At 39.1% G+C, this 26330-nt stretch overlaps 1 protein-coding gene across 5 annotated transcripts in view; it reads right to left on the reverse strand.

The window, feature by feature from the left end:
• LOC105498455 (leptin receptor) overlaps positions 1-25932 on the reverse strand; it is a 98016-nt gene extending 72084 nt beyond the window's left edge. The window contains exons 1-2 of one of the 5 annotated variants that reach the window (XM_071091797.1): positions 25840-25932; positions 25401-25604 (exon numbers count right to left, since the gene is read on the reverse strand). The gene's annotated coding sequence lies outside the window, so the exon portion shown is untranslated. Of the gene's footprint in view, positions 1-25028; positions 25074-25400; positions 25605-25839 lie in introns of those variants that run through there. The other 4 variants (XM_011770596.3, XM_011770595.2, XM_011770597.2 and 1 more) reach the window with 4 other exon arrangements.
• Between the last annotated feature and the right edge of the window lie 398 nt (positions 25933-26330).

Raw genomic sequence — 26330 nt, forward strand, 5'->3', positions numbered from 1 at the left:
CTTGCTCCCCAGTTCAGTCAGTTATCAACATAGCAGTTAAAGTGATCTTCTTAACACGGATCAGATCATGTCTCTCTAGCACAGTAGTCACAGTGATCTTATTAACACATTGACCAGATCATGTCTCTCTTTCTCAAAGCACTACAGCCCTACCCTGGCACTTGGAGTAAAAGTCCAAGTCCTGAGCAGGACTACAAGGTCCCGGATCCCACTCATCATCCACTGCTCTCCCCACCACTCAACTCACCTTCTAAAGGAGCCTTCCCTGGCCATCCCATCTGAAATTTTAGCACCTCCCCCATGCCAACATGCACAAAAGCAATCTTCAAAGAGGCATTCTCCTATCATGCAGATACAGCTCTTTAAGAATCTGGCATAATAGCAAGAAGGACTTCAAAATGGTGATTCTTAACCATTTTTTGGAACATGGACCTCACTGAGAATTGGGTGAAAGGAGTGTATCAACGCCACGAGGAAGCACATACAACCAATTAGGGCTATAATTTCAAGAGGTTAACAATCCCTTGAAACTTATCCAAGGATTAAGAATTCCTGATATAGATAAATAAATGTAATGCACATTCCACAAGCGGAGTTCCATGAACTGAGCCGGTAACAGACACCACACTATGAAGAGTTGAGATAATACTGCCTAACATTCCCCTGGAATGCAGTTTTCTTCATTCATTTGGGCTGCTACAACAAAATACACCAACTCAGTGGCTTATAAACAACGGAAATTTATTGCTCACAATTCTGGAGGCTGGAAAGTCCAAGATCAACATGCCAGCAGATTCAATCTCTGATGAAGGACTATTTCTCATAGATGGTGCCTTGTTGCCGTGTCTTCACACGGCAGAAGGGGTGAACAAGCTCCCCTGCAGCCTCTTTTATAAGGATACTAATCCCATTCATGAGGGCTCCACCCTCATGACCTAATAACCTCCTAAAGGCCCCACCTCTTAATGCTATTGCATTGGTGATTAGGTTTCAACATATGAATTCTGTAGTGGCACAAACATTCAGACCACAGTAGTCATTCTCTGTTGACAGTTAAAAGGAGTAATGTGCCTTAGCAGTCATTCAAAAAGACGGTATGGTTGACATCCTCACGTGACATGGAAACATGCCAAACAGAGTACCCTCTACCCCAATCACCACTGACAATACTTAGAACTGGGATAGGGTAAAGAAAGAGCTTAATCAATTCTCATTAGAAAATAATTGTGGCTCTGCTCACACAAAGAAAAGGAATGTTGCAAAAGTTCTCTAACTATCATGGCAGAAACAAGTATAGCTTGAAAACATTTTTCAAAGAAAAATAAGCAAATTCCCATCATAGCCATAATAAATTATCATAAGGCAAATATAATTATAGATTTGAGCAGTGTAGGCCCCTGTGCCCACTTCCAAAGAAAACTAATTGAAAAATGTACACTTATCTGACTGGTCTTACAGACCAGATACAAGTATAAGATGTCTATTAAAAATAACAGTTTAATAATATATGCTTCATAACCCCACTTTTCAGAAATATTAACCGGAAGTCTACTGTGGCCATTCCTAGAATTCAATTATTCACCACAGCTCTTTCAAGTCACCGCACCCCATGACTCTTTCCTCTGAATCAGATCCTGCAGGAGAACCATTCATCCAGGTGATATGTGGGTCTCAAACTGATTCCTGAAGTTGGCAAACTATTTCTATACAAATAGCACATTTTTAAAATGCTGTGCATTCTGTTAGTCAGCTTCCTATGTGAGAACATGCTATTGCTGTGCTCAATAAAATAAATTTAGCGAGAAGAACACCAAAAAAGAACAGGCGGGGGTGGCTGGCAAGATGGCCGAATAGAAACAGCTCTGGTCTGCAGCCCCCAGGGAGATCAACGCAGAAGGCAGGTGATTTCTGCATTTCCAACCGAGGTGCCCAGCTCATCTCATTCCTACTGGTTAGACAGTGGGTGCAGCCCACAGAGGGTGAGCTGAAGCAGGGTGGGGCGTCGGCTCACCCAGGAAGTGCAAGGGATCAGGAAACTTCCTCCCCTAGCCAAGGGAAGCCACGAGGGACTGTGCCGTGAGGGACAGTGCACTCTGGCCCAGACACTATGCTTTTGTCATGGCCTTCTCAACCCACAGACCAGGAGATTCCCTCGGGTGCCTACACCACCAGGGCCCTGGGTTTCAAGCACAAAAGTGGGCGGTCATTTGGGCAGACACCAAGCTAGTTGCAGGAGTCTTTTTTTCATACTCCAGCGGTGCCTGTAATGCCAAGGAAACAGAACTGTTCACTCCCCTGGAAATGGGGCTGAAGCCAAGGAGCCAAGTGGTCTTGCTCAGCAGATCCCACACCCACGGAGCCCAGCAAATTAAGATCCACTGGCTTGAAATTCTCGCTGCCAGCACGCAGAAGTCGACCTGGGACACTCCAGCTTGGTGAGGGGAGGAGTGTCCGTCATTACTGAGGCTTGAGTAGGCAGTTTTCCCCTCACAGTGTAAACAAGGCCTCCGGGAAGTTTGAACTGGGTGGAGCCCACTGCAGCACTGCAGAGCTTCTGTAGCCAGACTGCCTCTCTAGATTCCTCCCCTCTGGGCAGGGCATCTCTGAAAGAAAGGCAGCAGCCCCATTCAGGGGCTTATAGATAAAACTCCCATCTCCCTGGGACGCAGCATCCTCCCTGGGGGAAGAAGGCGGCTGTGGGCGCAGCTTCAGCAGACTTAAACATTCCTGCCTGCTGTCTCTGAAGAGAGCAGTGGACCCCCAGCACAGCGCTCCGGCTTTACTAAAGGACAGACTGCCTCCTCAAATGGGTCCCTAACCCCTGTGCCTCTTGACTGAGAGCCACCTTCCAGCAGGGGTCAATGGACACCTCATACAGGAGAGCTCCAGTGGGAATCTGGCAGGTGCCCCTCTGGGACGAAGCTTCCAGAGAAAGGAACAGGCAGGAATCTTTGCTGTTCTGCAGCCTCCACTGGTGATACCCAGGCAAATAGGGTCTGGAGTGGACCTCAAGCAAACTCCATCAGACCTGCAGCAGAAGGGCCTGATAGAAGGAAAACTAACAAACAGAAAGGAATAGCATCAACATCAACAAAAAGGACTCCACAGAAAAACTCCATTCAAAGGTCAGCAACATCAAATACCAAAGGTAGATAAATCCAAGAAGATGAGGAAAAACCAGCACAAAGAGGCTGAAAATTCCAAAAACCAGAATGCCTCCTCTCCTGCAAAGCATCACGACTCCTTGCCAGCAAGGGAACGAAACTGGACAGAGAATGAGTTTGATGAATTGACAGAAGTAGGCTTCAGAAGGTGGGTAATAACAAACTCCTCTGAGCTAAAAGAGCATGTTCTAACCCAATACAAGGAAGCTAAGAACCTTGAAAAAATGTTAGAGGAATTGCAAACTAGAATAACCAGTTTATAGAAGAACATAAATGACCTGATGGAGCTGAAAAACACAGCATGAGAACTTTGTAAACCATATACAAGTATCAATAGCCAAATCGATCAAGTGGAAGAAAGGATATCAGAGATTGAAGATCAACTCAGTGAAATAAAGCATGAAGACAAGGTTAGAGAAAAAAGAATGCAAAGAATGAACAAAGCCTCCAAGAAATATGGGACTATGTGAAAAGATCAAATCTACATTTGATTGGTGTACCTGAAAATGACGGGGAGAACAGAACCAAGTTGGAAAACACTCATCAGGATATTATCCAGGAGAACTTCCCCAACCTAGCAAGACAGGTCAACATTCAAATTCAAGAAATACAGAGAACACCATAAAGATATTCCCAAGACACATACTCATCAAATTCACCGAGGTTGAAATAAAGGAAAAAATGTTAAGGAAGCCAGAGAGAAAGGTCGAGTAACCCACAAAGGGAAGCCCATCAGACTAACAGTGGATCTGTCTGCAGAAACCCTACAAGCCAGAAGAGAGTGGGGGCCAATATTAAATGTTCTTAAAGATAAGAATTTTCAACCCAGGATTTCATATCCAGCCAAACTAAGCTTCATAAGCAAAAGAGAAATAAAATCCTTTACAGACAAGCAAATGCTGAGAGATTTTGTCACCACCAAGTCTGCCTTACAAGAGCTCCTGAAGGAAGCACTAAACATGGAAAGGAAAAAACAGTACCAGCCACTGCAAAAACATACCAAATTGTAAAGACCATCAACACTATGAAGAAACTGCATCAACTAATGGGCAAAATAACCAGCTAGCATCATAATGACAGGATCAAATTCACACATAACAATATTAACCTTAAATGTAAATGGTCTAAATGCCCCAATTAAAAGACACAGATTGGCAAATTGGATAAAGAGTCAAGACCCATCAGTGTGCTGTATTCAGGAGACTCATCTCACATGCAAAGACATATAGGCTCAAAATAAAGGGATGGAAGAATATTTACCAAGTAAATGGAAAGAAAAAAAAAAGCAGGGTTTGCAATCCTTGTCCTTGATAAAACAGACTTTAAACCAACAAAGACCAAAAAAGACCAAGAAGGGCATTACATAATGGTAAAGAGATCAATGCAACAAGAAGAGCTATCTATCCTAAATATATATGCACCCAATACAGGAGCACCCAGACTCATAAAGCAAGCTCTTAAAGACCTACAAAGAGACTTAGACTCCCACACAATAATAGTGGGAGACTTTAGCACCCCACTGTCAATATTAGACAGATCAACAAGAAAGAAAATTAACAAGGATATTCAGGACTTGAACGCAGCTCTGGACCAAGCAGATCTAATAGGCATCTACAGAACTCTCCACCCCAAATCAACAGAATATACACTCTTCTCAGCACCACATCACAGTTTTTCTAAAATTGACCACATAATTGGAAGTAAAACACTCCTCAGCAAATGCATAACAAACAGTCTCTCAGACAACAGTGCAATCAAATTAGAACTCAGGATTAAGAAACTCACTAAAAACTGCACAACTACATGGAAACTGAACAACCTACTCCGGAATGACTATCAGGTAAGTAACGAAATTAAGGCAGAAATAAAGATGTTCTTTGAAACCAATGAGAACAAAGACACAACGTACCAGAATCTCTGGGACACATATAAAGCAGTGTTTAGAGGGAAATTTATAGCACTAAATGCCCACAAGAGAAAGCAGGAAAGATCTAAACTTGACATCCTATCATCACAATTAAAAGAACTAGAGAAGCAAGAGCATACAAATTCAAAAGCTAGCAGAAGACAAGAAATAACTAAGATCAGGGCAGAACTGAAGGAGATAGACACAAAAAACTCTTCAAAAACTCAATGAATCCAGGAGCTGCATTTTTGAAAAGATCAACAAAATAGACCACTAGTCAGACTAATAAAGAAGAAAAGAGAGAAGAATCAAATAGACACAATAAAAAATGATAAAGGGGATATCACCACTGATCCCACAGAAATACAAACTACCACCAGAAAATACTATAAACACTTCTATGCAAATAAACTAGAAAATCTAGAAGAAATGGATAAATTCCAGACCCATACACCCTTCCAACACTAAACCAGAAGAAGTCAAATCCCTGAATAGACCAAAAACAGTGTCTGAAATTGAGCCAGTAATTAATAGCCTACCAACCAAAAAAGGCCCAGGACCAGACAGATTCACAGCCGAATTCTACCAGAGGTACAAAGAGGAGCTGGTACCATTCCTTCTGAAATTATTCTAAACAATAGAAAAAGAGGGATTTCTCTGTAACTCATTTATGAGGCCCACATCATCCTGATACCAAAACCTGGCATAGACACAACAAAAAAATAAAATTTCAGGCCAATATCCCTGATGAACATTGATGCAAAGATCCTCAATAAAAAATACTGGCAAACGGAATCCAGCAGCACATCAGAAAGCTCATCCACCACGATGAAGTCAGCTTCATCTCTAGGATGCAAGCTGCTTCAACATACGCAAATCATCACGTAAACAGAACCAATGACAAAAACCGCATGATTATCTCAGATGCAGAAAAGGCCTTTGATAATATTCAACCCTGCTTCATGCTAAAAACTCTCAATAAATGAGGTAATGGTGGAACATATCTAAAAATAGTAAGAGCTATTTATGACCCATAGCCAATATCAAACTGAATGGGCAAAAGCTGGAAGCACTCCCTTTAAAAACCGGCACAAGACAAGAATGCCCTCTCTCACCACTCCTATTCAACATAGTGTTAGAAGTTCTGGCCAGGGAAATCAGGAAAGAGAAAGAAATTAAGGGCATTCAAATAGGAAGAGAGGAAATCAAATTGTCTCTGTTGGCAGATGACATGATTGTATATTTAGAAAATCTCATCGTCTCAGCCCAAAATCTCCTTAAGCTGATAAGCAACTTCAGCAAAGTCTCAGGATACAAAATCAATGTGCAAAAATCACAAGCATTCCTATACACCAATAACATACAAACAGAGAGGGAAATCATGAGTGAACTCCCATTCACAACTGCCACAAAGAGAATAAAATACCTAAGGACCTCTTCAAGGAGAACTACAAACCACTGCTCAAGGAAATAAGACAGGACACAAACAAATGGAAAAACATTCCATGCTCATGGATAGGAAGAAAACAGCCATACTGCAAAAAGTAATTTATAGATTCAATGCTATCCCCATCAAGCCACCATTGACTTTCTTTAAAGAATTAGAAAAAACTACTTTAAAGTTCATATGGAACCAAAAAAGAGCCTGCATAGCCAAGACAATCCTAAGAAAAAAGAACAAAGCTATAGGCATCACACTACCTGACTTTAAACTATACTACAAGGCAACAATAACCAAGACAGCATGGTACTGGTACCAAAACAGATATATAGGCCAATGGAACCAAACAGAGGCCTCAGAAATAATGCCACACATCTAAAACCATATGATCTTTAGCAATCCTGACAAAAACAAGCAATGGGGAAAGGATTCCCTATTTAATAAACAGTGTTGGGAAAGCTGGGTAGCCATATGCAGAAAATTGAGACTGGGCCCCTTCTTTACACCTTATACAAAAATTAACTTAAGATAGATTAACAAAAATTAACTTAAGATAGATTAAAGACTTAAACGTAAGACCTAAACCCATAAAAACCCTAGAAGAAAACCTAGACAATACCATTCAGGACATAGGCATGGGCAAAGACTTCATGACTAAAACATCAAAAGCAATGGCAACAAAAGCCAAAATTGACAAATGGGATATAATTAAACTAAACAGCTCAGTTTCTACAGAGCAAAAGAAACTACCATCAGAGTGAACAGGCAACATATGGAACGGGAGAAAATTTTTGCAATCTAACCATCTGACAAAGGGCTAATATTCAGAATCTACAAAGAACTTAAACAAATTTATAAGAAAAAAAAATAACCCCATCAAAAAGTGGGCAAAGGATATGAACAGACACTACTCAAAAGAAGACATTTATGTGACCAACAAACATATGGGAAAAAAAGCTCATCATCACTGGTCATTAGAGAAATGCAAATCAAAATGACAAGAAGATACCATCTGATGTCAGAACAGCAATCATTAAAAATTCAGGAAACAACAGATGCTGGAGAGGATATGGAGAAATAGGAACGCTTTTACATTGTTGGTGGGAGTGTAAATTAGTTCAACCATTGTGGAAGACAGTGTGGCAATTCCTCAAGGATCTAGAACCAGAAATACCATTTGAGCCAGCAATCCCATTACTGGGTATATTCTCAAAGGATTATAAATCGTTCTACTATAAAGATACATGTTCACGTATGTTTATTGCAGCCCTGTTCACAACAGCAAAAACTTGGAACCAACCCAAATGTCCATCAATGATAGACTGGATAAAGAAAATGTGGCACATATATACCATGGAATACTATGCAGCCATAAAAAAGGATGAGTTCATGTCCTTTGCAGGGACATGAATGAAGCTGGAAACCATCATTCTCAGCAAACTAACACAGGAACCAAAAAACAAACACCGCATGTTCTCACTTATAAGTGGGAGTTGAACAATAAGAACACATGGACACAGGGAGGGGAATATCACATACCAGGGCCTGTCATGGGGTGGCTGGTGAGGGGAGGGATAGCGTTAGGAGAAACACCTAATGTAGGTAACAGGTTGATGGGTGCAGCAAACTACCACGACATGTGTATACCTATGTAACTAACCTGCACATTCTGCACATGTATCACAGAACTTCAAGTATAATTCCAAAAAAAAAAGAACAGGCACAATATTTCTCATCCATATTAGACTTTTGAAAAACAAGTATTTTAATACATTCTCTGGAACACAGTAAGTAATCATAAATAGTTGTTTAATCAATTAAAGTATATAATACATAATTAATGTAGATACTTATCCTCGTGTTTAAAAAGAAAAACAGTCCTTAGGAATTTAGAAAGAAATGAAAAAAAAAAAAAAAGCCTGTGTTGAAATATACAAATATTTGAAGAAATCTGTATAAAGTATACAAAGACAAATCCACAGTCTGATCTAAATGATACATCCACGATGTATGGATGTGCAAGCATTAACTCAATTTGCATAATATGCCCAGCACAGTAAGCATATTAATCATGCTTACTCTTCAGTTATTACTATGAAGAAAAATCCAAATTTATATTCTACTAAATAATCATAATTTGGATTTTCAAAGGAAGATCAGACTGTTTAATTTCTACTGTAAAAGATTATTTGTGTTATTTTTACCTATCAAATTCTACTTAAATATAAAACAGAACGGTCTCAATCAGTGTTTTAGCAGAAATAAAATTATTTACAACTTGTTCCATTTATCTCAAAAAATCTCTGAGTGTGTAGGAAATTATGAGTAAGAAAAGCAATTCTGACAAAAATGTTGCTTTGATGAGTTAACTCAATGAGCTCCAAATGCCACTAAGTTTTGCTTTTACTTTTTGTTAAAGAAGCATCTATCTCTCACTTAAATAAGCATTTAAGCATTTAATTTAAATGCAACTGAAAAACACTATTTCTTCAAGTATCAAAAATTTAACAAAATAAATATAGCCTGATCTATTTCTAGTAGCCTTGTCATTTTAAGTATGCTAACTTTTATTTATTCACTTGGAATATAAATTGGTCTTGTTATTCCCATCAAGTAGTTGTTAAAGACTTGAATTATTTTTTAATTAAAAAAACATCTTCCAACATCCTAGCATAAGCATTTGTCACTTTGAAAACATAATTTCAAGTACTTTAATTCCTGATATTACTCTGATCTTGTCACATATTAATTCCTAAAAAATGCATAGGGATAAGCTACGATTCATAGATGTAGGTACCATAAAGTCACCAAAGTTGAGTCAGAGTAGGCGTCTTATCTAAGGTGTAAATTAAAATCTATACATGAATTTACTCATTTAAATATTAACTGGATATTCAATAAATGCAAGCTACCACATGCGATGCTAGAAATGTAGAAATTAATTAAAATTTATTTACTTTAAGAAATAACATGCTATTGATTTTTTTACATGTCAAAGCACTATAATACCACTGGGACTTCAAGTTCAACATGGTAAACTGGGGCCAGGCACGGTGGCTCATGCCTGTAATCCCAGCACTCTGGAACGCCAAGGCAGGCGGATCACTTGAGGCCAGAAGTTTGAGACCAGCCTGGAAAAACTCCAGCTCTACTAAAAATATAAAAATTAGCCAGGCATAACACGGTGAAACCCCGTCTCTATTAAAAATATAAAAAATTAACTGGGCATTCTGGCGGGAGCCTATAGTCCCAGCTACTCCGGAGGCTGAGGCAGGAGAATGGCATGAACCCAGCAGGCAGAGCTTGCAGTGAACCGAGATCATGCCACTGCACTTCAGCATGGGCAACAGAGCAAGACTCCGTTAAAAAAAAAAAATAGCCAGACATGGTGGCATATGCTCGTAGTCCCAGCTACTTAAGAGACTAAGGCATGAGAATCACTTGGGCCTGAAGGGCAGAGGTTGCAGTGAGCCAAAATTGCACCACTGTACTCTAGCCTGGGTGACGGAGTAAATGGCTGTCTCAAAAAAAAAAAAAAAGATGATAAACTGAACAAATGGATATTTCCCTCCTGAGATACTTTGAAAATTATACTAAAGTAAATAATATCAATCCACTAAGAGAGAGAATGAGAGAGAGACCAGCAGCAAAAGAGAAATTTATACAAATTTCCAAAACATTAGTGTGTTAGTCCATTCTTGCATTGTTAAAAAGGAATACCTGAGAGTGGGTAATTTATAAAGAAAAGTGGTTTATTTTGGTTCATGGTCCTGTAGGCTATAAAGGAAGCATGAGGCCAGCATCTGCTTCTGGTGAGAGCCTCAAGAAGCTTACAGTCATGGTAGAAAATGAACGGAGAGCAGGTGCATCACATGGCAAGGGGGAGCAAGAGAGGGTGGGAGGAGATACCAGGCTCCTTTAACAACCAGATCTTGCATGAACTCAGAGCAAGAACTCACTCATTACCACGGGGAGGGCACCAAGCCATTCGTGATGGACATGCCCCATGACCCAAATATCTCCCACCAGGCCCCACCGCCAACACTGGGGATTACATTTCAACATAAGATTTGGAGGGGACAAATATCCAAACCACATCAACTAGCAAAGACTAATGAAGTATAACAAAGGAAGTGACTACATAGGATATTTGGAGAATAGGCTGCCAACATGAGGAAACAAACCTGCAGATATTCTAAATGACAAGGGCAAGAGGGTGAGGTGGGGCTAAAGGGAGAGGCCATTTTGGTCTGCATGTGTAATATCTGCATATGTAGTTCACCTCCTCACAAACAATGCACAGCAACTAAACTAGCTCTATGTAACTGTCAGGAGAGTGACTAACAAACAACTGAAATGAACTTTGACTAGTCTAAGCAGGAAAGAAATTTATTAAAGTTTACTGGGTAGCTCTCAGAACCTCAGTGAGTGCCTGACAACCAGGCTAGAAAAGCACACAGCCAAGACCACACCCAAACTCCCATGTAGAATTGCTCTAGAGAAGCCAGCCCTGCACTATACCAGGATACTGCATGTTATGACTGAAACCTCAGTGCCTACTACCTCTGAGTTCCTGGGAGCTCATTTGCTCTTTCATGTCTCACACTTCTGATCTAAAATCGGCACAAATGCCTCTAATTGATGGAGCCTACTTCACACTCTACATGCAGACTGCCAGGAAGCTTGGGAAAACAGGGGTTATTAAGTGGGAATTCCTCAAACACGAGCAAAGTATTCAAAGGTGTCAAATGGCCAAAGACAATTAAAAAACTATACTATATACTCTTATACGTTAAAGGAGGAAAAAGTACAAGTTATTTGAGAACAACTTGAGCTTTTCATGTAAGCTTGGCACCGGTATGGTAAAGCCCTGACATTTAGGCGACAGGCCTTTAGTATAAATGGCAGCTCTTTGATTGAGTGCCTAACATAAAGCCTATCAGTTGATAAACACTGCCCATATGCACAGAAGTCACATTCTTCCTGTTTCTTCATTTAACAGCCATGCTGAATGGAGACATAAAGACATGAAGAAAGTCTTTAGCATTGTGTTAAATTTTTCTTTTATAAAAAGAAAGTAAAAAGGAAACTAACCACAAGGGACACAGGGATAAATTAAAGAAAAAATAATAATAAAAAGCTTTAACAAATCTTTAATGAGTGTCGGCAGAGACATTTCAGAAAGTTTTGGATCCATAAAATAACAAAGGAATAATGTGAGCAAGAAAGAGCTTTTGAAAATTACATGCATAGTGCAAAAAAAAAAAATTTCAGTGGTTTTAAAAAAAATGCATAATTAACAATTCCCCCCAAAGGCAAAAAAAAAAAAAAACAGGAAATAAATGTTTAAGAAAAAGAAGTCATTTAAAAATAAATCCAAGAGACCCAAATCCAACTGACAGTACTTCCAGAAAAAAAGAATAGAAAGGAGAAAATAATCACAAAAAAAAGAAAATTTCCCAGAGATAAAAGGCACAAGTGTTCCCAGAGACAAAAGGCACGAGAGATAAAAGGCATATTTCCCAGAGATAAAAGGCACAAGTGTTCAAAGTGTAAAATATGGCTACCAGGTTCCAAGAAGAAAGAATGGAAACAGATTCTATTCCCAAACATGTAATTAAGAAATTACCAAACAACAAAGAAAAAAAAAGAATGTAAGAAAAGATTCCAGAGAAGAAAAAAAAAATCACCAAAGGAGTAAGAAACTGAATGGAAACAAATGTTTCATCCCGAATACTAGAAACACCGAATACTAGAAAATAATCCAGCAACTGACTTATAGAAAATTTTTTTCAATTTAGAACTTTATGTCCAGTCAAAGAAGTATCAGAGAGAAACAAATATATTTTTAGTAATGTAATGGCTTACAAAATTTATATAGTATGAATTTCTTTGCCAGAAGTACCTTATAAAGTATTCTAGCAAAATGAGGAGAAAACCAAAAAGGACAAAAGCACATTCAGGAAATCGTGGTTACAAACAAGTTTGCTGGCTCTGCAAACTTTCAAATGACTAGTCCAGATAGCAGCTGTAGTATTTATGGCCCCCAAAAGGAGATGGCAAGGTGGAAGGTGGAGATGGTAGGCAACCTGACACATAATATAATCCTGAAGCCAGAAAAAAACTTGAAAATAAAATAAAAACACAGAATAAACACCAAGGAAAAAGGAAGTCATAATTCAAAATTGAAGCCACTAGAATATGAGTCAGTGGACTTCAAAAAAACAAAAAGAGAAGAAAATGCGTTCAAAAAAGTAAAGTAAAAAGTTGAAAATTATTAAGGATGAAACCAGGAAGGCCTACATATGCTTTCCCAATAAGAAAAAATAAAGGTAATTTGAAAAAGCTTTACAAAAATTCACAATGTAAATATGAATGAAAAGAAAATATGGCAAATTTTTAACAAATGCTAGAATTAAATAATCCATTTGAAAGAAAGAATCCTCTTAACCTTGATTCTAGAAACATTCTTCTTTGGGTGGCTCAGAAGCCATACTGAATGAAATGTAACTGTAGAATACTTCTTGATTCTGCAGTAAACAACATTTACAGGGTCATAATAACTTTAATGCTATTTATTAATTCAACTTTTAGGGTCAACGAATAGACAAAAATATAAAATTTAATTACAAATACTAAACCTAAAATATTATCAATACTCTCACCATACAGTTGTCAGATTTAAGTGGTATAATATACAAGGAGAGATGGTGAGAGGACAAAGGGTGAAATATCCCAATCTCATGAAGGAGGGGGTCAAGAGAAACTATCTGTAGTTAACGGAACAAATATCGTGGTGGAAATGACAAATGTAATAAAGGAACTCATAAAATTAATATAATTATACGTGGAAGAGCAAAGAAAGGAAGAAGGTGAAATGAGTAGGCTAAATTATCTTCTATGGTATCTGCTTGAATGATAAATGGAAAAAAAAAAAAAAAAGCAGGCAGTATAAACATACAATTTAGCCGTAGGGGAAGAAGGACTAAAACCAGAAATGGTTCAAACTAGTTGTTCCCAGGGTCAGGTTGTACCCCTTAGTGGAGGTAGCAGGACAGAGGGCTACTGCTTTATATTCAAATAAGTTTTTTTAACCATGTACATGGATTATTTTCACCCCAAATTATTATTTAGTTCCTTTCATTAAATAAAGTACTATGGGATTTCAGAGAAAATAGCTACTAACAAAGTCCCAGGGGCCAACGAAAGGTGAGATTTTTAGTTGAATTACAAGAAATACAAAGGAAGAGAGTAGTATTATACGTCTTCTGTTTTAAGATTCACAATATTTTAACACCTCTGGCATCAGGATCATTGTTAAAATTTACAGCATCTTACAATTCCCTATGGCCTGATAGCAGCTGTGATCTAGTTGTTATTGATTGCATACATCCAAACTGGGGCACTTTCTTAATGACCAACCGGACTATTTTAACCCATCAATATTTTGGTCAACAAACTATTTAAAGACCATTTGAGGAAAGAATATAAACTCCAAAAAACCCTATATTGACATCTTACAAGATCAGTTAAAAGCCAGCATCGAAATTAGCAAAATGAACCAGTTTGGAAGAAAATCCCAGAAACAATAGTGAGGCATTCTTTTATGAATTGCTGTATCACAAATATTCTTGATAGCCCAGAGTATGATACTGTTTGGGAAAATATTTACATCAACGGTTCTGAGATCAAAAGCAACTTGGAAAAAAAAAAACAGATTTTGAATATGAATAAGAATCCCTTAACCAAAATCTTTGATTTATACTTACCTTATGACAATGATATGATTTAGATAAAAATGTTTATGTATATAATTCTAAGTGAGCTACCTAAGTATAAATTTTTAAATGATAAAAAGTACTGTAAAACAGTTAAATAGGCAGAGCTTTTTCTTTTTACTGATACAAAAATGATGGTTATCTGTGTTCATTCATGTTGCAATAAAGGAAAACCTGAGGCTGGGTAATTTATGAAGAAAAAAGATTTCTTGGTTCATGGTTCCACAGGCGATACAAGAAGCATGGCATTGGCACCTGTATTGCATCTGGTGAGGGCCTCACGTTGCTTCCACTCATCATGCAGGCAAAGGAGAGGGGAAAGGATGCCAGCATGCAGAGATCACATGGTGACAGCATGGAAGCAAGAGAGAGGAGGGAGGAGCCAAGCTCTTTTTAAAAATCAGTGCTCACAGGAACTAGTAGAGTAAGAACATGCTCATTAATGTGATGATGTCACCAAGCCACTCTTTGGGGATCTGCTCCATGACCTAAACACCTCCCTCTTCAGGGTTCACCTCTAACACTGGGAATCAAATTTCAACATGAGATTTGGAGGGGACAATTATCCAAACTATATCAGTGGTGTAGCTTAAAAATCCATGTTGTCTTAGACTTGAAGAATTACAACTACCTAGTAAGAAGGGTAATTAGGAGAAATCAGAGTAATTACTTATGATTGGGAAATTATAAAAGATTCCATAGAGTGGACATTTAATTGCCCCTCAAAAATGCAGAGGAATATGAAGCACATTATAGGTATTAGTAAATGAGATTCCCACCAAACCTATGGTCAGTAGAAACAAACATCAGCTATCGGTAAATGCCAATAAGAACTCTTATTGATACAATAAGAATTGATTTACAAGTTTAGAATCCAGTTAGTCAAAAGACCAAGAAGCCACTTGCCTAAATTACTATTTTTTAGATTGTTTCTTTGCATCCTGTTTGTTCTGTCAACAAAACTTTTCTCCCGGCCTGGCACGATGGTTCACACCTGTAATCCCTATGCTTTGGGAGGCCAAAGCGGGAGGATCACTTGAGTTCAGGAGTTTGAGACCACCCTGGATAACATAGCAAGACTTCGTCTCTACTAAAAATTTGACAAAATTAGCCAGGTGTGGTAGCATGCAATGGGGACACGGAGGCGGGAGGGCAGCTTGAACCCAGAGACTGAGGCTGCAGTGAGCTTTGATCGTGCCACTGCACTTCAGAATGGGTGACAGAGCGAGACACTGTCTTAAAAAAATACTTTCTCCCCCAAATCAGTCCCATGACTAGCAGTGTTGTTGCAAGACACCAGGTCACTAGAGAAATACCCAGCTACCTCCTGGATAGGTCTAATATGATAAGTATGCCATAATTCTAAGAGATAACATCTTACTAATATAACAGCAACTACAATTAATGGGTGCTTATGTGTGTGCCAGTATGTTTTCTCTCTGTGTTTATACACACACACACACACACACACATAGATACAATATGTGTGTTTATCTATGTGTGTGTATGATTTATCATCTCTTTCATCTCCTAAACACAAACCACTTTGGTTTAGAAATTCTGTTGGTGTGCACAGAAATCTAATTATTTGATTATCTCACTTTACAGTTTCTTAATTCGTATATGTTTAGACGCCCAAATAAGAGCTGCTAAAGTTACAACGAGAAAATATAATTCTGAAAAAAACTAAGTTGTCCTCCACCCTCACAAAACAGATAGTTGGTAACAGCTGTTCTTAAACATGAGTTTTTCACGTTTTTAAAGCCTACGATGATACTATTATAGAAGCACCTGAGACTCTCTATTTGGCTCAAACCTTTTAGCTGTTATTCTAGTGAAAACAGATAAAACAATTATATGTCCCCACGAACTTTATAGACAGTATTGTTCCAAAGGTAGGGCACACTCACTCACTTTCACTTGTACTTATGTGCACTCACTCTCATTCATTCTCTTTCTCCCTCTCCCAGCACTCCTAATCTCTTTTGCCTTGCTCTATTTTTTTTTCCATATACTTATTACCTTCTAGTATATGGTATAATTTACTCCATTAACTTTATTGTTTGCACTCTGTTATGTCTTACAAGCACAGGGATGCTCATCTATTTTGTTCACTATCTAGAATAATGCTTAGCCCCGAGTAAGCTCTCAGTAAATATTTGAATAAACAAATGGAATTCAAGATGCTCGTAATATACAGCAAGAGAGCATTAAATGAAGTTAAAGTAAGCTAAGGCCTCTGTGTTTTCCTGTATTCATTACTGCTCAAAGTGTATTCATTTTCAACTTTGATAACTTAAGGATTCATATGGTAACAGTAGTTACTGAACAATAGAAATAGAGTGTATAACTTTTAAAGTAGTGAAAGAAAATTTGAAGTGATAAAAAATAATCAACCTAAAATGTGGAAATAAAAAAGAAAATAACCAGAATTATGATCAAATACAGAAAGCAGAACAGTAAATACAAGTCTAAATATATTAGTAATTGTATTAAATGTAAACTGACAAAATTCTCCAGTGGAAAGACATTGAATTTAAAATACCTTAAGAAATAAATGCTGTTTACTACAGACACAGCTAAAACATAAGAATATAGAAAGGGTGAATGCAGAATGACAGAAAAATGATATAGGACACAGAGACACATTTAAAATAAGTATGTAGAAATCTGAAAGCAAAGGATAGAAAAAAGATTTAACATGCACTTACTGAACAAAAGAAAGCTGGTGGAGTTATATCAATATCATACATCATACTTTTTGCTTTAATGCAAAAAGAAACATTAGAAATCAAGAAGCTTACTCCAAATTGATTAAAGTTTCAATTAACCAGAAAAATACTTTTAAGTTAATAACTGGGCAAAAAGAAATATAAAAATCAGAACATATTTTAAACTGATCTTAGTGAAAACAGTATCTCAAAACTTATTTCACACAGATAAAGAAGTATGTAGAAGGCAGCTCAAAGCCATAAATAATACTTTTCAAAAAGAAGAAAGGCTGAAAATTAATGTGCTATCATTCCTTTATAATCAGTTAGAATAAAACATTTAATAGAACATTCACTTAAGCAGTTAGAACAGAAAAAATTAAAGAAAATGAAGGGAAAAAGAAATAATAAAGAAACATTGTCTTAATTACTACAGATTTAAAATGAGTCTTGCTATCTGATAGCACAAATTCTCCCATTTTGCATCTTTTTCAAGAGTGCTTTAGCATTCTTTGGGTTTTGACTTTCCATATATATTTTAGAATCAGCTTGTCAAGTTCCAAAAAAATTGTTAGGAATTTAACAGAGATCCTATTGAGACTGTTTTTAGTCTATAACGATGAAAAGGAAATGGATATCCTCTAATTATTCAGTCCTAAAATGTATGACTATCTGTCTCTATATACTGAGTTCTACTCTAACATGAGATGTAAACCTTGTCTGATTTTTTCCATAAAAGTCCCTGAACATCTTGTTAGATGTTTTTCACAGGAACTTCATGCTTTTGAAATTATTTTAAATGATGCATTTTTTTAAAATTTCATTTTCTGTTTCTTGATGGCATATAGAAATATGCTTAATTTTTAAAGTATTTTTTAAAATAACAGTTTTATAGGTCTATTATTCATATATATAAAGTTCACTCTTTTATAGCATACAATTCACTAGGTTTAGTAAATTAACAGAGTGACTGTATGCTAACAGAGTGATGCAATCATCACCACTGTCTAATTTCAAAATATTATCATCACCCTAAAATGCACCTCTTCCTCATTAGCAGTCACTCCCCTTTCACCAGCTTCCTCCATCCCTGGCAACCACTGATCTACTTTCTGTGTTTATGGACTTGCCTATTCTGAACAGTTCACATAAATAAAATCTTGGGGGTCTTTAGTAACTGGCTTCCTTCTCTTAGCATAACGTTTTCAAGGATCATCCATGTTGTAGCATTTATCAGCACTTCATTCCTTTTCATTGCCTAGTAATATTCCATTGTATGGATATACCTCAGTTTGTTTATCCATTCATCAGTGTAGGAGCATTTGGGTAGTTTCTAGTTTTTGGTTATTACGAAGAATGTTGCTACTAAAACTTCTGTGCAATTTTTTGTGTGGATGTATATTTTCATCTGTCTTAGGTATATACCTAGGAATCAAATTACGGAGTCATATTATGATGTGACTATATTAAACACTTATGTTTAGCATTTGAAAATAATTCATGTCACTTTCAGATGGAAGCATTTAAAGATGGCTCACGAGTGTCCATGCTCTCCTTTCCCCTACCACACCAAATGGGAAAGTTCCATGTTCCAAATTGTTACAGTTACAAAATAATGGAGTTTCCCTGAACTTAGACCTCCAAGTTATTACATGGAGAAATTGTCCCAGAGAGTTGTCTTAGTCCATAGGAGACTTTGCATCAATGAAGAATTGCATTAAGCCCATGGGATTTGAAGATTATTTGTTACTGCAGCGTAACCTAACCTATTCTCACAGACACCAGGCTCACTTTCTCCAATAATTAAAGTAGTAAATATTAATGAGATAATACCCATCAGACGGCAAAAAATTAAATGTTCTGGCAATACGAAGTTTGTCCATCTGGTGTAGAGCAATAAAAACAGGAATGAAAATTGGTGAATCCACACTAAAAATGTGTGGCATTATCTAATAAAGTTGAAGTCTACAAGTCCTGCTAGCCCATAATTTGTCTACTGGTTTTATGCTCTAAAGAAACTCCTGTATACCAGCACACTTGTAGATGGATCATAGCTGCTTTATTTATAGTGGCAAAAGGAAGGAAGGGAGGAAGGCAGGAAGGAAGAAGTAATGGGTGAGGGAAGAAGAAAGGAAGGAAACTAAATATGCATAATCAGAATTCATTTTTTAAATTAATGTGTTACATTTATACAATTGAATATATCCAGCAATAAAAATGAACAAACAATAGCATTCAATTACCAAAAAAAGTATTGAGCACCTCTTACCTGTTAGGCCCTATTTCACACACTAGGGACATAATAGTGAGCAAAACAGGACAAAATTCTGCCCTTGTGGAGTTTACATTCTAGTGGAAATGGGACAGAAAAAGAAAAGATAATTAAGAAGTCATACAGTATTTTATAAGATAAAAATATGCTATCGGGAGACACAGAGGAGAGGAGAGGAGAGAAAAAGAAATGAAAGGAAAGGAAAAGAAAGGAAAGGAAAGGAAAGGAAAGGAAAAATAATATATTATAAGGTAAGAAGATATGCAATTTTAAATACTGTAATCAGAGTAGGCCTCATTGAAAAGGAGACATCTGAACAAAAACTTAAAAGAAGTGACAGTAACAAGGCAAACCATGTGGAAACTGGGAGGACAAGCATTCAAGGCAGGGAAAGCTAAAATGAAAAGTTGCTTTCTAACACAGTCAAGAAATAGCAAGGAGCCCAGTGTGGCTGGACTGAGTAAAGTGAAAGGAAGGAACAGTAGGAAATGAGACTAGATAGGTAAAGTGGCAGGCAGAATGATCAGGTAGGGCCTTGGAAGTTATCCTAAGGACTTTGGTTTTTACTCTGTGTGAACCAGAAATCTATGGGGAGTTTGGAGCAGAAAAGTGACATGATCTGACACACATTATAAGAGGAGAGCTCTGATTGTTATTTTGAGAATGTATTGAAGAGGGCAAAAGGTAAAAGCAGGGAGAACAGTTTGGAGGTCCTTGCAATAACCCACATGAGAGTTGATGGAATCTTGTACTAGGGTGGGAGCTGTCACTGGCGTTTGAACCAGAGCAATTCCATCTTAAGTAGGGGCTGGGTAAAATGAGGCTGAGACCTACTGGGCTGCATTCCCAGTTAAGGCATTCTAGGTCACAGGATGAGATAGGAGGTCAGGACAAGATACAGGTCATAAAGACCTTACTGATAAAACAGGTTGCAGTAAAGAAGATGGCCAAAACCCACCAAAATCAAGATGACAATGAGAGTGACTTCTAGTCATCCCCACTACTACACTCCCACCAGCGCCATGACAGTTTACAGATGCCATGGCAATGTCAGGAAATTACCCAATATGGTCTGAAAAGAGGAGGCATGAATAATCCACCCCTTGTTCAGTATATCATCAAGAAATAGTCATAAAAATGGGCAACCAGCAGACCTTGGGGCTGCTCTGTCTGTGGAGTAGCCATTCTTTTATTCCTTTACTTTCCAAATAAACTTATTTTCATTTTACTCTACCTAATCTCCCTGAATTCTTTCTTGCACGAGATCCAAGAACCCTCTCCTGGGGTCTGGATCGGGACCCCTTTACTGTAACAGAGCCATGGAAGTAATGAGAAGTCATTGTATTCTGGATTTGTTTTGAAGATAGAGCACAGAGAATTCCCCAACACATTACAAATGAGGTATGAAAGAATAGGAGGAATCAAAGATGACCCCAAGGTTTGGGGCCTCACTAACTTGAAAGATGGAGATGAGGGAGACTGCAAATAGTGCAGGTTTGGGAAAGATGAAGATTCCATTTGGAAAATTTGAACTGGAGATGCCTACTAGACATCCAAATGGAAATGCTCAGTAGACAGCTGGATATAAAGATCTGAAGTCCAGAGGGAGGAGTCAAGGCTTGAGCTATCACTTTCGGAATCATCAACACACACACAGAGACAGATTGCATGAAATCATCAAAAAGCATGGAGAGAAACGAGCTACACCTTAAGGTACTCCAAGGTTAAAACCTCTAAGAGAAGAGGAGAGGCTAGCACAGGAGACAGAAAGGAGCAGCCAGTGAAGAAGGAAGAAAATCAGCAATGCATGTTGTCCTGGAAGTCAGTAAGGGACTGTTTCAAGGAGCAGAGTAATAACCGTGACAATGCTACCAGTAGTGAAGTAAAATGAGCACTGACAACTGACTATTGGATGAGCAAAGGTAATATCATTGGTGAACTTGACAGTAGTAGACCTTGATGTAGTTTTAGCACAATATTGAAAACAAAAGATTAATAGGAATGAGTTTTTTAACAGTGTGAAGAGAATAATTGGAGACAGGGAATAGAGATAACTTTTTTTTTTTTTTTTTTTTTTTTGAGACAGAGTCTCACTTGTCTCCCAGGCTGGAGTGCAGTGGTGCGATCTTGGCTCACTGCAACCTCCATCTCCCAGGTTCAATCAATTCTCTGCCTCAGCCTCCTGAGTAGCTGGTATTACAGGTGCCTGCCACCAGGCCCGTAAAATTTTTTTGTATTTTTAGTAGAGACGGGATTTCACCATCTTGGCTAGGCTGGTCTTGAACTCCTGACCTTGTGATCCACCCGACTCAGCCTCTGAAAGTGCTAGGATTACAGGCATGAGCCACCATGCCAGACCAAGACAACTCTTTCAAAAAATGTTGTTTTAAAGGAAAGAGAAGAAATCCCTTAATCTCACAAACATGTTAAGCAAAATAATCTATGAATGAATGCCTACTATAATCATATAAAACTTTTTTTGGGCCAGGCATGGTGGCTTACACCTGTAATCCCAGCACTTTGAGAGGCCAAGGCAGGCGGACCATGAGGTCAGGAGATTGAGACCATCCTGGCTAACACGGAGAAACCCCATCTCTACTAAAAATACAAAAAAAAAAAAAAAAAACATAGCCGGGTGTGGTGGCACACACCTGTAATATCAGCTACTTGGGAGGCTGAGGCAGGAGATCACTTGAACCCAGGAGGCAGAGGTTGCAGTGAGCTGGGATCGTACCACTGCACTCCAACCTGGGCGAACAGAGCGAGACTCCATCTCTAAATAAATAAATAAATAAATAACTTTAAAAAAGGGTAAATTAGATTTGTGATGAAGAAGGAACAAACAAGAAGTTTTGGGATGTTTGCAATGTTCTTTTTTGGGGGGTGGTGAGTAGTGAGAAATTTGCCTTATAATTACCTGTTATATGGCCGGGCGCAGTGGCTCACGCCTGTAATCCCAGCACTTTGGGAGGCCGAGGCAGGTGAATCACCTGAGGTTGGGAGTTTGAGACCAGCCTGACCAACATGGAGAAACCGAGTCTCTATTAAAAATATAAAATTAGCCGGGGCGTGGTGGCGCATGCCTGTAATCTCAGCTACTCAGAAGACTGAGGCAGGAGAATTGCTTGAACCCAGGAGGCAGAGGTTGTGGTGAGCTGAGATGGCGCCATGGCACTCCAGCCTGGGCAACAAGAGTGAAACTCCATCTCAAAAAATGAAAAATAAAAATAAAAAAATAATTACCTGTTATAATGATTTATCATATTATCTGTCAACCATTAAATTTGTTTTATATGTTTCTCCCTATATTCGTTACAGTTCACATTTTTTAAATATTTTATTTATAGTTATGTAAGATTTGTAGTTTAAAATGTTTTAAATATTAATAAGATTATGTGTGAAGATAACAGGTAATATCACTATTAAGTCACAGAAAGTATTAAATCAGCCTGGGCAACACAGCAAGACCCCATCTCTACCAAAAAACAAAAAACATGTTTGAGAAGGAATATTCCAAACTATAAGCAGATTGTATGTGAATAGCAACTCCAAAAGGTTGTATGTACTGAGTCTGGTCAGTAGGTGAACATTTGCAACTTTCTAATTTAATTAAAACTGGAATTTGTAAATCACATAAAGTATTAAGAATTAGAGCAGACTATAAGCCTTTTTATTCATTTTTAACTCCACAGGACATACTCTTTAAGTGGGTGTGTTTGGCTTTCAGTATGAAAAATGCAGTACAATATCTGCCGACAGAGTTGTTGTTTTTTTTTTTTTTTTTTTTTTCCTGGATACTTTTAGTATTTATTTCCAAGACCTCCCGGAAATATTGCACTTCACAAATACACACCATTTGGTCCTATAGTAGTGATCTAAGTGTGAAGAGATTACTTTTTTCTCAGTAAATTGGTGAGAGAGTAAGTCCCCACATTACAAAGGAGGAACAGAGCCTCTGCCAACCCTGATGACACTCCCAAGCCATGAATGAGTTGGCTGTGGGCCGTGAGCTGTTGGATCCATCCAGTTTCAGTTGTTTTCCAAATGACTAGCAACTAGGGTATATTTGAGTTCTACGATTCCCTGTTCATTCGACAAGCAATTTACTTAAATCTCTGAGCATCTGTTTCAACGGAGATGACTATCCCTACTTCGCCAGAGAATATGAGGGAAGATAAATGCCTGAATAACTTATGACATTTCCAGCCCAAAGGCAAAAAGGCACTGAAAATAAGTCAAAATATGCTCATAAAAGAGTACTTCAAATCCATTTCACTCTCCCAAATTGCACACAAAGCACATGTGGGTGAGAAAAGATTGTTTTGTTATTTTGAATCCAAGCCACCGAAAAGAGGCAGAAATATTCTTAAACCTGTCCTTACTAGTGATAACTAAGTTTCAAATAATCTTGAAAACATTGCTGATAAAACATTAGAAGTAGCAACAAAACTACTCTAACATTCTCTGTCTGCTAAAACAATCCGACATTTTCTTTTAATCAAAAAGAAAAGTACAAAGTACACCAACCCTTCACAGTACATACTCACTGTACAACTTGTGTGTGTGTGTGTATCCATTCCTAATTTCTGGTTTATCTGTTTAGTTAATCTCTGCTATTTTCTGGGATTCATTCCAAGGCAACTAACTGCATTACTAAAATTGGCATCTCTGCTATTGTGCTTAATTTCAGAGCGGCTCAGAAGTGACCTGAAACCAATTTTTTAACGTTCTGCCCACAACTTTATGCTAAAAAGTAGCGAGCACTGTTCAAGAACAATAATTGATAGGAAAGGGGCAATGTTTGTTTTCCTCCAAACACATTTTTATTTCCTCCAGATGGACAATACTTAAAGAGAAAACGTGCTATGCTAAAGTCATGTACTTTCGTTGCAGTGTTGCAAATACTGGCTTAAAGATTACTTAAGGTAATATGAGAGGTGTAAATATTCATATAAATCTATATGTTTCTGAGCTCTTTATAAATGTTTTTCTCTGCACCTTTTGGTTGGAAAATCCTAAAAGCCTAAGTTATAAATGCATATAAACTAATGCCAAGATTAACACAGATTGTTTTTATTTCATGAAATTATGAAACTAGCAATGTTTGTAACAAATTAAAGAGTTAAGGAATTTTACTTTTTTATTCTAGGGCATACCTTAGATATTCTCAAAAGGCCCTCAGAAATTATCTTAATCCAACCCTCTAACTTGAAAAAATGAGGAAACTGAGGCCCACTGAGGTTAAACTAACCACAGTGTCATAAATAATAAACAGGAAATCATACCAAAACTCAGATTTTCGGATTCCAAGTCCAGAGCCGTGAAAGGGTATTTGTTTCAATATACTTTAATACTTACAGAAATAAATGTTAACAGAGGACACCCGAGGCAACCCTTCAGTACAAAGAACTCCATTAGGCTGACAAGAGCCCAGAATTCTAATCTGTCTGCAAACACAAGTCCTAGAAATAACACCAGAAATAGCCAGTTTTTAAATGGCACCGCACCTGGGGTTTCCAAATGATTCCTTAGTTGGGTCTCTTTCTCACCACTACAAATCCCTTTCAGTAAGTGGTTTGGTTGGGATTGGATTTGGGGTTTTGCTGCTGCTGCTGCTGCTGCTGTTGTTTAATTTGCTTGCAGGGAATGGGGGGAGGTGGGAAACAAAAGCTTAGGTCTAAACCATCCCTACAGCACAATTATTTTTTCTCTTGTCATTCGAACCAGTAAATCCTCTTCAGGGCCCCAGGGCTTACTGTTTTAGGTGGCAGTCCCTTCAGTTTCCAAAGTAGGCAGGAACCCTGGAAAAGAAGTTGGCGGGGTGGCATGCTCTCTCGGTGGTCCTGGGCAGGTTCGCGCCAGGCGCGGCCGGCTGCTCTCAGCCTTGCGCCCAGATCTTCCTCGCCCCGCGGGAGCCGAGAGTCGCCCGGCGCCGCACCCACCCCACCCCCGCCGCCCGCCGGACGCTGACCCCTCTGGTGGTCCCGCTAAGCTGCCCCGGACTCCTGGTCCCTAAGCGGCCCGCGGAGCTCCGCGTCTGCCACGCGCGTCCCAAAGCCCCATTCTCGAGCTACCCGGAGCGGGAAGAGGTGGCAATAGAAGGTGCCGGAGAGGGAAGCGGGTCCCACCTCGATCCGGATCCGGTGGTCCAACTCGACCGAAGGCAGAGATGGCGGCGGCGCCGGGGCTCGGGCACCTGCGTCGCGCGCGCTCGGCCGGCCGTGGGCTCTGCGATGGGGCCGCTCCGAACTCCTCGCCCAAGGTGCGGGACAAGTCTCAGGAGAGAGGAGGGCAGCCGAGTGCGTGGGGAGGTGGGGCTGAGCAGGAGCGGGCTGGGGTGGGGAGAAGGGAGGGAAGAGTCGGGTGGCCGCCCGCGCGAGCCCCGCGCCCTCCACAGCCGCCCCTGAGCGGGAGGAGCCGACTCGAGCTGTCAGGGAGGCCGCGCAGGTGGCCGGGGGCAACGGCGGGGAATGCCGCTGCGGGTGGCCGCGGGCCCGCGGGAGGAGAGACCCGGCGCTGGGGAGGGAGGACCCCCTGCCCGCAGAGAGGCCGAGAGCCCAGGCGAACCTAGCAAGCACGCGGCGCCGCGAGTTCCCTGGCAGTCACCCCTGCGTCGGTGGCTGCAGGCTTGAGATAGGCAGTGGGTTTCCCCTGATCCTCCCAACCCCAGACTTCCAGAACTCTGCAGCAGCAGGTGTGTAAAATGCTACAATTAAGGTTGCAATAAGTGGGAGGAGTGGGAAAAGAAAGCTCAATGGAAAAGATCAAAACAAGTGAGGTCATGAGTTTCCTGATACCAGGGATGCTTCCACCAGCATCTTTGTCATGCTTGTGAGGAAGGCTGAAGAGGGCATTTGCGCATCTGGTGGGTGGGGGTGTTTGGAGGGGATTGAGCTATATGTCCACCACTCTTTCAATCCTGAAATTAAATGTTTGACGTAGCAATTTATTTTTGAAAGTATCCTTGGACAGTCTGATTCCAACTCCAAAGTAAATAAACATTTTCCGGCCGTCCACTCAAAATGTTCATTCATTATTTGTCTATGTGTTAAATACAT

The sequence above is a fragment of the Macaca nemestrina genome, chromosome 1 (assembly GCF_043159975.1).
Source record: "Macaca nemestrina isolate mMacNem1 chromosome 1, mMacNem.hap1, whole genome shotgun sequence".
In the NCBI taxonomy this organism is placed as follows: domain Eukaryota; kingdom Metazoa; phylum Chordata; class Mammalia; order Primates; family Cercopithecidae; genus Macaca; species Macaca nemestrina.